Genomic DNA, 11,996 nt, shown 5'->3' on the forward strand with positions numbered 1-11,996 from the left:
CGAATAAGGCTAATAAGGGGCAACTCATTACATGAGTAATTCAATTAAATTTTGTGATAAAGATAAATTTACTATGAATTTCAATAACCTTAATTAAACTTTTCCAAATTTTAATGCCAATTCGATTTAAAAATGAATTATGCAAACATTGGATTTTATTTATTTATATTATTATTTGTCTATTACCGTGTTTAAGATATCCTCATTTAAATTTGTTAAAAAAATACACAAAAAATTTATATCATAATATTATAGAAAATGAATCAAATGATATAAAAAATTTTAATTTTATATAATTGACGTAAAGCCAAGGTCTCCTCAAAAGTTGAAGTATCAACAAAAGGAATATATCAATTAATGCCAATCACAAATAATTTAATTAGTTTTTCTCTACTTTAAAAGTGAAAAAAAAAAAAGAGAAATCTTGAATTTAATTATTCTCATTTATCTATTTTAATCCGCTAGTTATTATTTGATCCCTCATGCCTCCATTGAATATATATATATATATATATATATATATATATATATACTCTCCTCCATTATGTCAACTAATATTTTTTTAGGCTTATTGAAAAGATAATTATCAAAATAAAAATTATGGAAGAAGGATAAATACAATAATATTGGATTTTCAATGATAATTATAAAAAAGTTAAAAAATAAAATTTCAAATTCAAATAATGAAAATTAGATAAAATTTTAATTACTTTAAAAACTTTAGTCAATTCTAATAAAATTAAAAGGATTAAATAAAATGGACAAAATGCAATAAAATTTAATTTTTATTTATTTATTTATTTGGTAGTAGATTTTTTTTTAAGAAACATATTAAACTAATAGTCAAGTAAACTAAGCCAAATAGCATGACAGTCATTTAATGCAATGCACGAAAATCCAAGATCTAGTAAAATATCGGTAATGCTAATAGAAAATTATATATATATATATATATATATATATATATATATATATATATATATATATATATATATATATATATATATATAAGAGTAAAGGGGACATATTTTTGTATTTCTATTGATTTAGTATTTCTATTTTTTTTTTTAATTTAAATTTTTTTCCCTATATCTTTATTTTTGATTGAACCGATTAACATATTTTTGAAATTTTAATTTAATATTTTTATATAATTATTAATTATTACATTAGGAATATTTTATTATTATTAAAATGATTGATGATGGGATTGACTTTTAATTCAAGGTCTCCCATAACAGTTTTCTTAAATAATAAGATATAATAAAATAAAAGAGAAGTCTTGCTTGTGGTGGAAAATAATGGCATTTGATAATGAATATAGACTGAAAAAAAGGAAGACTTGTGATAGAAACCAAACAACACGCACCACAGAAATTGCTAAAAAAATATATATAACTGCGTTTAAGAGATCTTCATTTTAAATTGCTAAAAAATAGAAAAAAAAATTATATCATAATTATTATGGAAAATGATATAAAAAATTTAAAAATTTATATAGTTGACTTAAAGTCAAAGTCTCCTTTTAGGTTTGTATTTTGTATCAATAGAGGGAATGATCAATCCATATCGATAATATGATGATATGTAAACTGAACCAAACAGCACGGCAGCCACTTGATGCAATGCATGGAAAAAGCCAACATCCAATAGAACATTAAAAATAATATAAATTAAAAATTAAAAAATACTTAATTAATAAATTAAAATATAAAATATTAGTAACTCAAATCTCTCTGTTCATTTTAAATTTCAAATAGAGTTTTATATAATAAATTTCTCAAATTTTATAAATTCACTTTATTTTATCTGTTAATTTATGATTTTAAATAATCCATCTAATAAAATGACGTTTCATAAATATATAATTTAATTTCTTTCACAATTTTTAACCATAAAAATGTGTTTATTTAAAATATTAAAAAAACAATTATAAACTATAAAATTTTGTTCAAAATTTAGTAATTACAGTTGCAAATTCAAAATTTTAAGTCATATATAATTATATTTACGCATGCAAAAAGCACAAAAAAAATGCTAAAATTATAATAATAAAAAAAAAATCTTACAACCTATAGATGCATGGTTGATGTTTTTGTAACTTTGAAAGGTGAATCTTTTTTTTTTCCTCTATTTCGTAAAGTTTTTATTTTATTTTTTTTATTTTTATCTCTGTTAATGAAATTTTATATAAGAGTTTTTTATTTTGAGAAATAAATTAATTATTGTATATACAATTATTATCGTTAATCTATTTTATCAACTAAATTTAGATTATCGAAATGGTTCTCTCATAACAGTTTTCATAAATAATAAGATATAATAAAATAAAAGAGAAGTTTTGTTTGTGGTGGAAAATAATGGCATTTGATAATGAATATAGACTGGAAGAAGAGGAAGACTTGTGATAGAAATGATAGCTTTAATTTATTATAAAAGTTAAAACCAAATAACACTCTCACTAACATCAACGATAGACTTTCATTGAATAAGTTAAAAATTGTGAAAATGCACTCATAATTGAAAAAAACATTAATATCTTGAGATAGAACTGAATAATTATTTAGTTGAATTTACATTACATTGTTATTATTAATAAAAAAAATTTGAATTTAGGCTCAAAACAAAATTAAGAGTTAATTTTTCTGAATAAAGTTAACATTTTCACTCAAAGTGGTCTATACTTTATATATTCATCCAAATATGACATGAAATTCTTAAGCAAAATGCAATTCAAAATGACATGACTCACACCCACCTGAAAAATAATAAAATGGTACATTTTTTATATTAATCAACTTATTTGAAAATTTAAAATTAAATAATACATATTTTATACTATATATCAAATATAAAGTTATATAAGCTGTTATTAAAAATATAAGATAATATATTGTTATATTCTTATAAAAATTTAAAAATCTAGTTAATAAATATATAAAAATAAAAATTTTAATTTCAATTTATTGGCATATAATTATTCAAAGTTTTAATGTTATCATCAGGTTCTTTCTTAATGCTTCATTGTACAATAAAGAATAACATATAATTTATATATGTAGCAGTAGCCTTCTTTTCGAATTCCCAGAAAGAAATGATAAAAGTATGGGAAGAGAGTTTATATCTTACACTTACAGTTTGGACAACAGAAGCTTAAAAATGTAAATGAATCGGATAATTGATTATAGCTCTAATCAGCATAATTACATAGTATATCAAGTTAATCTTGGTAGAAGAGAAGTTGCAGCTCAATATTGTATTCTAAGGAGATGTTATTGTTTGGTAAATTTTATTTATTATTTGATGATAATTATTTTTTTATTGTTGACAGAATTGCATAAATTCAATTAATCTTTTGAAAAATGAAGTGTGAATGTTGTAAAGACTACTCCAACTTTTGACAAGGGAACAGGAAAGAAAAAGTTTGCAGTTTGATTAATATTTGATAGCTTTCAAAACCAATAACGGGGTTCATAGATATGAAATTATTTCATTTACGTAGAAGGGAAGTCTTACAACTTGTGGAAAATAATGAAATATATGATTATAAATATTAGAAATTATAGATTTTGATTATGATAGTTATGAGTGAGGAAAAAAAAACACCATGGCAAGTCAAGTCTCCCTTAAAATGATGAATATGATTTGTGATTCATAAATGTCATCTTAGTGCGTGAAGACTTTTCTTGCGTATTATTATTGGGCAACAAGAAAGAATAACTTTGTGGGATGGACTACCAACCATCTAGCATGCTTTACACAGTTAATTTTTAATGAGACTTTATATAATTTTTTTTTATGAAAATTTTTTTATTTTAAAAAATAAATCAATTTGTGGTGTCACAATTTGATACAATTGACCATTATCAAATTCCTTGATTTTTGAGCTAAATTGAACTTAAATTAAAATTTTTAAATTAAATTAGATAAAAAATTAAAAATAAATAAAATTAAACTTTTCAAATAAATAAAGAAATATAATAGAGCTTTAAACCAGACAAAAATTGATGTAACGTTATTTGAGCAATTTTTATGATTTCAAAGTGAAGCTAAATTACAGTTTTAGTATAGTATGAGAGAAAAAATTGAATTTGATTGTAGATTTTATATGACAATCTACGAATGAAAATTATTTTATACTTAAAAAATGCCTAAATATTAGCAATGATAAATAAATTGATGTAACGTTATTTGAACAATTTTTACGATTTCAAAGTGAAGCTGAATTACAGTTTTAGTAGTGTGAGAGGAAAAAAAATTTGAAAGGTAAACCAATTTCTTTAGTTTCTCTCTATTTGGTAGAATTTTTTATTTGTTTTTTTTTAATTTTTATTACGAAAACTTTTTACTTTAAAAAATAAATCAATTGTGATATCACAATTTGATATAATTTATCATCATTAAATTATTTTATTAAATAAATTTAAACTCTCAAAATGTTATACCACATACTGTGAATTAACTTATATGTATATTATTATTATTAATAGATATTTTTGTAAGAGAAATTTAGTGAATAACCTAATTTTTTAATTTTTTTAATTAAGAAGTAATCTATATGAAATTATTTAATTTACACAGAAAATATATATTGTAATCAATGGATTAACTTCAAGTCACTGTCTATTATAAAAATAAACAAATAAATAATAAGAAAGTAAAGTAAAAAAAGAAGTGTGTTGTAGTCTCCCATTAGTTAGTTACAAAAAAATTGAAATAGAATATAAAAAGGAGAAATTAAGTCCAATTGACTTAAGTCATTTTTGATAAAGACAGCCTAAAGTTTAACAAAATAACATAGAGTGGAAGAAGAGGAAGACTTTTAGCACAAAATAATATTCTTTAAAACCAAGCATACACCGCTACTTTTATTGAAGATGTTAACAATGATAAGATTTACTCATCATTTAGTTAAGAAGACATTAATAGGTTAGTATCAATAAATGGAATGATCAATTAATATCATGACAAACTGAGCCAAACAGCACGGCAGCCACTTGATGCAAATGCTTAAAAAGCCAAGATCCAATAGAATATTAATAGTATTAATTTCAAGAAAAATATATTAATAATATTAGTTGAAAAATTAAAATAAAACTTAATTAATAAATAAAAATATAAAATATTAGTAAAATGTGGATCACAAATCTCAAATCTCTATTCATTACTTTAAATTTCAAATAGAGTTTTATGTAATAAATTTCTCAAACTTTACCAATTCACTTTGTTTAATCTGTTAAATTATAATTTTGAATTATCAATGTAATAAAATGACGTTTTGTAAATATATAATTTAATTTCTTTCAAATTTTTAACCATAAAAAAATGTAATTCACAATTATTTCTTGTGTGTTTTTTAAAAATATTTTAAAAAACAATTATAAACTATAAAATTTTGTTAAAAATTAAGTAATTATAGTTGCAAATTTAAAATTTTAAGTCATATATAATTATAGTTGTGCATACAAAAAGCACAAACAAAATGTTAAAATAATAATAATAAAAAAAATCTTAGAACCTGTAGATGCTTCGATAACTTTGAAAGGTGAACTGATTTTTTTTTTTTTGTCTAGTTTGTAATTTTTTTTTATCTCTCTTAATGAAACTTTATATAAAAGTTTTTTTTTTATTGTGAAAATTTTTTATTCTGAGCAAAAATTAATTATTGAGCAGGATTTTTAAAATGCCGATAGCACTTCGCTTGAGCCAACCTAGATTCTCCAAGAAGGCTTGAAAGATCCACCAGATATATGAGACCTCCCATGTAAGATGGGGCATAAATCAAATTTTTCAAAATTGTTTTCTGGGTTTAAAATAGCTGGAGACCTGTTATTCTGAGTTGAATGCGTTTAAAAATCTAGTTAATAATTATTTAAAATTAAAATTTTAATTTTAATTTTATGGACATATAATTATTCAAAATTTTAATGCTATCATCAGGTTCTGTCTTAATGCTTTGTTGTACAGTTTGGTCAATAGAAGCTTAAAAATATAAATGAATAGGATAATTCATTATAGCTCTAATTAGCATGATTACTTAATGTATCATGTTAATCTGAGTAGAAGAGAAGTTGCAGCTCAATATTGTATTCTAAGGGGATGTTATTGTTAGGTAAATTTTATTTATTATTTGGTGATAGTTATTTTCTTATTGCATAAATTTAAGTAATCCGTTGGAAAATGAAATGTGAATGTTATAAAGACTTCTCCAACTTGTGACAAGGGAACAAGAAAGAGAAAGTATGTCATTTGATTAATATTTGATAGCATTCAAACCAAATAACACGGTTCATAGATATGAAATTATTTCATTCACATGGAAGAGAAGTCTTGCAACTTGTGGTAAATAATGAAATATATGATTATGAATATTAGAAGAAAGAATAACTTTGTGGAATGGACTATCAAAACCATTTAGCACGCCTTATACAATTAATTTTTAACGAGACTTTATATAATTTTTTATTATGAAAATTTTTTTATTTAAAAAAAAAAATCAATTTGTGGTATCACAATTTAATACAATTGACCATCATTAATTTGCTTTACAAATGAATTTATACTCTCAAAATCTTAAGGCAAAGAACTAACTTATATAAAATTATTTAAGAGAATTTTAGTGAATAGTCTATTTCTTTTTTAATTCTTTTTTTAATTAAGAAGTAATTTATATATTTAATTTACACACAGAAAATATATATTATGAATTGATAAACTTCAAGTCAAGGTCTCTCATAAAAGGGAAAAAAATTATAATTAATTTCATAAATAATATTAATATAAAGTAAAAGAGAAGTGTTGCTTTTTGTAGAAAATAATAACATTTGATAATAAATATAGAGTAGAAGAAGAGAAAGATATTTGGCACAAAATGATAGCTATAAAACCAAAAAAATACGCTCAATAAACATACACTTTCATTGAAGATGGTAACAATTTTGAAATGTATTTATCATATTTAATTAATGTGTTTGTATGCCTATATGAATTAAAGATGTAAATTAAATTTGTAATGTTGACAGCTTGGTGAAATTTTTTTTATTACAATAATTATTTACAATAACATTTAAATAATATTTTTTATTATAATAATTGCTTATAATAATATGTTTATTAAAATAATATATTATTTATAGCAGTTACAAGAGTAACATCTCCTTAAGGGATTTTTTTATTACAGGCCATTGCCTCACTCCTCCCTAGGTTAACAAATTTGTGTATAAGTGAGGTGAATAGTTAATGAGAGTTAACGGTTAATCTTGACATATCAAATAAAGTTAAAGAAGGGTAACTCATTACAAGAATAACTTTTAACCCGATACATTCAAAATAAATACAACACACCCTTAAATGTGATGAATTTGAGAATTGAGTACTTATTTAACTTAAATATTATTATCGTTATTATTTGATATTGTTTGTGCTAAAAATAGATTAACTATGAATTTCAATATCCTTAATTAAACTTTTATCAGTCTTAATGCCACTTCATTCGAAACTAAATTATGAAAATGTTGAATTCTATTTATGTATATTATTATTTGTCTATTGCTGTGTTTAAGATATTCTCATTTAAAATTGTTAAAAAAAATACACAAAAAAAATCTATATCATAATTATTATGAAAAATGAATCAAATGATATAAAAAAAAATTAAAAATTTATGTAATTGACTTAAAGCGAAAGTCTTCTTAAAAGTTGAAGTATCAACAAAAGGAATGATTCATTCGTATCAATTAATACCAATCACAAATAGTCTGATTAATTTTTCTCTTGTTTAAAAGTGAAGAAAGTGGAGAAATTTCAAATTTAATTCTTCTCATTTGCGCATTTTAATCCAACAGCTGTTTTTTTTTCTTTTTGGTCTTCCCAACAGCTGTTATTTGATCCACATATATATATATATATATATACACACACACATTGATTGCCTCCAGTTATATGTCAACTAATACTTTTTTTAGGCTTATTGATGAAAAAAAAATATATATCAAAATAAAATTATGGAATAGTTGATAAATACAATAATGTTTAATAGTAATTATAAACAAGTTAAGAAATGGAATTCAAAATTTAATTAATAAAAATTAAATAAAATTTTAATAACTTTAAAAATTTTGATCAATTCTTATAAAATTAAAAAAATTAAATAAAATTATCAGAATATGATAAGATTTAGCTTTTATTTATTTTGCGAATAAGCTTTTTATTTAAAGAACATATCAAACAAATAGTCAGTAAGCTAAATCAAATGGCATAACAGTCGTTTGATGCAATGCACGGAAATCAAGATCTAATAAAATATTAATAATATTAATTACATTGAGAGAGAGAGAGAGAAGAGTGGGTCAATATATAAAGTGAAGAGGGCGTGACCCACTCTTCATTTAGTATTTCTATTTATGTTTTTAGAAATTTTCAATTTTTTTCTCTATATTCTTATATTTTAATTGAACCAATTAATATATTTTTTAAATTTAAATTTAATATTTTTATATAATTATTAATTATGATATAAAAAATATAACTAAATTAATTATATTGAATATCTCTCCATTTTCAATATTTTATTATTATTAATTTTTTAAAATTTTTCTCTGCTTTTCTACATTTTAATTAGACCAATTAATATACTTTTTAATTTTAAATATTAATATCAATTTGTTTATCATTAATTATGATTATATTTTTGGGAACTTAAGCATATGAAAGTTCATTATATATTACTATTTTTCTATTTTATAAATTTTAATATCTAAAATTTTAATTGTTATAAACATCATTTTAAGAAAATATTTAATAAAAATTATTTTTTCATTCATGATTAACATAGTAAATGGAAAAAAATACTTATAAATATCAATTTAAAATTATAATAAATCTTCATTTAACTTTATTCCATATAAAAATTAACTTTATTGTACCTTTTCATAATTTAATTAAACATAAAAATGACACATTGAAAATAAAATTAAATATATTGTAATAACTAAGCTGCAGTGTTTTTCTCTAAACATTTTACAGCAAATACATTGATATCAATTATATTGGTAAAACAATAGGGATAAATAACGATGCTTCATTTTTATTATTATAGTAACAGGTTGATGAATAAGGTTGCTTAAATAATTGTTAAATTTGTATTATTGCTTTAGCAGTGGCAACTCATCAACAGTTAAATATTTAGAAAAATTATTATTAAATTATATAATTTTAGGAAAAATTATGTTGTGATCAATTTTATTAGAAATTATAGATGGATCATAAAAGAAAGGGAAATATATATAAGATTGAAAGTACCTACTTATGCCTTTATTTTTATCGGAAAAATAATTCCATGGAATTTCTTAGGCAAAAGCTAAGTTGGATTAAGAAACTGGATTTATATATATATATATATATATATATATATATATATATATATATACATATTATATACAAAATATAAGATTGGCATACCTCTTTATAAAGTGGAAATTTTTAATTCAATATTGATAATTTATTTTATAAAATTTAAAGCAATTGGTAATTTAGAGTGATTGATAATAGGATTGACTTCAATTCAAGGTCTCTTACAATAGTTTTCATAAATAATAAGATATAATAAAGTAAAAGAGAAGTTTTGCTTGTAGTGGAAAATAATGGCATTTGATAATGAATATAGACCGGAAGAAGAGGAAGACTTGTAATAGAAAATGATGGTTTTAATTTATTATAAAAGTTAAAACTAAATAACATGCTCAACATATATAACGGATTTTTTTTATTCTATCAATGACAGACTTTCATTGAAGAAGTCAATAATTATAAAAATGTACTGATGATATCGAAGAAGACATTAATATCTCGAGATAGATTTAAGAACTGAATAATTATGTCACTGGGTTTGCATTTCATTATTATTATTATTATTATTATTATTAAAAAATTCAGTTAAATTTTGTGTTATATTGAATTCAAAGTTAATGCATTACTATTGTTAAAAAAATAGATTAAAAAAAAAATCTATAGCATAATTATTTCGGAAAATACCCTATGCATGAGCAAATTGAGCCAAGATACCTAAAAATTTATATAGTTGAGTCAAGGTCTCCTTAAAAGGATCAATAATGGATTAATTTTCAATCCATATCTCAACATTAATAGTTTAGTATACTGAACCAAACAGCACGGCATATGTTTGATGCGATGCACGCAACGTCAAGGTTCAAAAAAAATTAAAAATATTACTGGAAAATTTAAAATAATAAAAATAAAAAAAATTATAATTATAACTATGCATACGACAAAGGCGGGTAAAAAAAAACGAGATGTTTTATATCTCTATTAACTTAAACTTTTCTAAGTCTTAATGCCAAATCGATTTCAAAATGAATTATGAAAATTTAAAGCTAAAGTCTGCTTACAGGTTTGTATCAATAAATGGAATGATGAAATGTAAACTGAACCAAACAGCACGACAGCCGCTTGAATATTAATAATATTAATTTCAACAAAATTAGAATATTAATTAAAAAATTAAAATAAAATTTAATTAATAAATTAAAATATAAAATATTAGTAAATTGTCGATCAAAAATCTCAAATCTCTATTCATTATTTTAAATTTCAAATAGGGTTTTATATATTAAATTTTACAAATTCACTTTATTTAATCTGTTAATTTATGATTTTGAATAATCAATCTAATAAATGACGTTTTATAAAAATATAATTTAATTTCTTTCACTGTTTTTAACCATAAAAAATGTAATTCACAATTATTTCATATGCGCTTATTTAAAAAAAATTTTAAAAAAGTAATTATAAACTATAAAATTTTGTTAAAAATTAAATAATTATATAATTTTGCTTAAAAAACACAAAAAATATTAAAATAATAATAATAAAAATCTTAGAACCTGCAGATGCATGGTCGATTTTTCTTGCCGATCAATGATAGACTTTCATTGAAGAAGTTAACAATTGTAAAAAATGCGGATAAATTTAGATAATGGTCCATGAACTTATTTAGTTGTAACATTATAGTCCCTTTACTTAAAAATGTAACATAAAATTCCATCAACTTTTAAATTTTGTACAGTAAAATCCCTCTAACCTCCAATTACTGATTTTTCAGTTAGACGCTGACCTTAACAGTTCTAGCATGGAGCTTAGTCAGTATTTCTCTTTTCTCTCTCAAGTCATATGTAAATTGAATCATTCTTCTCCCTGTAGACAGAATAATTTTTCACATATAGAGAAAATAATTTTACACTTTGCATAATAGAGGAGAGAGAAATGTTGACTAAGCGCTATACGAGAGCTGTTCACGTCAGTTTCCAACTGAAAAATCAGTAATTAAAAGTCAAAGAGATTTTACTGTGCAAAATTTAAAAGTTGAAGGGGTTTTATGTTACATTTTAAAGTTGAAGGATTGTAGTATTAGAACTATATAAATTCAAGGACAATTGTTAAAATTTATCCGTAAAAATGCACTGATGATATCGAAGAAGACAATAATATCTCTAGATAAATTTGAAAACTGAATAATTATTTAGCTGATTTTGCATATTATTATTATTATTATTATTATTATTATTATTATTATTATTATAAAAATTCAGTTAAATTTTGTGTTATATTGAATTCAAAGTTAATTCATCATTATTGTTAAAAAATAGATTAAAAAATATACATATCATAATTATTTTGGAAAATACATAAGCAAATGAATGAAATGATATAAGAAATCTAAAAATTTATATAGTTAAGTCAAAGTCTCCTTAAAAGTTAAAAGGATCAATAATGGAATGAATCCATATCTCAACATTAGTAGTTTAGTCTACTGAACCAAACAGCACTGCAAATGTTTCATGCAACGCCAAGATCCAAACAAATATTAAAACTTTTACTTGAAATTTTAAAATAATAAAAATAAAATAATAGAACCAATAGTTTATCATCATTAATTTATTTTATTAAATAAATTTAATAAAATAAATTTTTATAGAGTG

This window comes from Hevea brasiliensis, unplaced genomic scaffold, assembly GCF_030052815.1.
Source record: "Hevea brasiliensis isolate MT/VB/25A 57/8 unplaced genomic scaffold, ASM3005281v1 Scaf213, whole genome shotgun sequence".
Classification (NCBI taxonomy): Eukaryota; Viridiplantae; Streptophyta; class Magnoliopsida; order Malpighiales; family Euphorbiaceae; genus Hevea; species Hevea brasiliensis.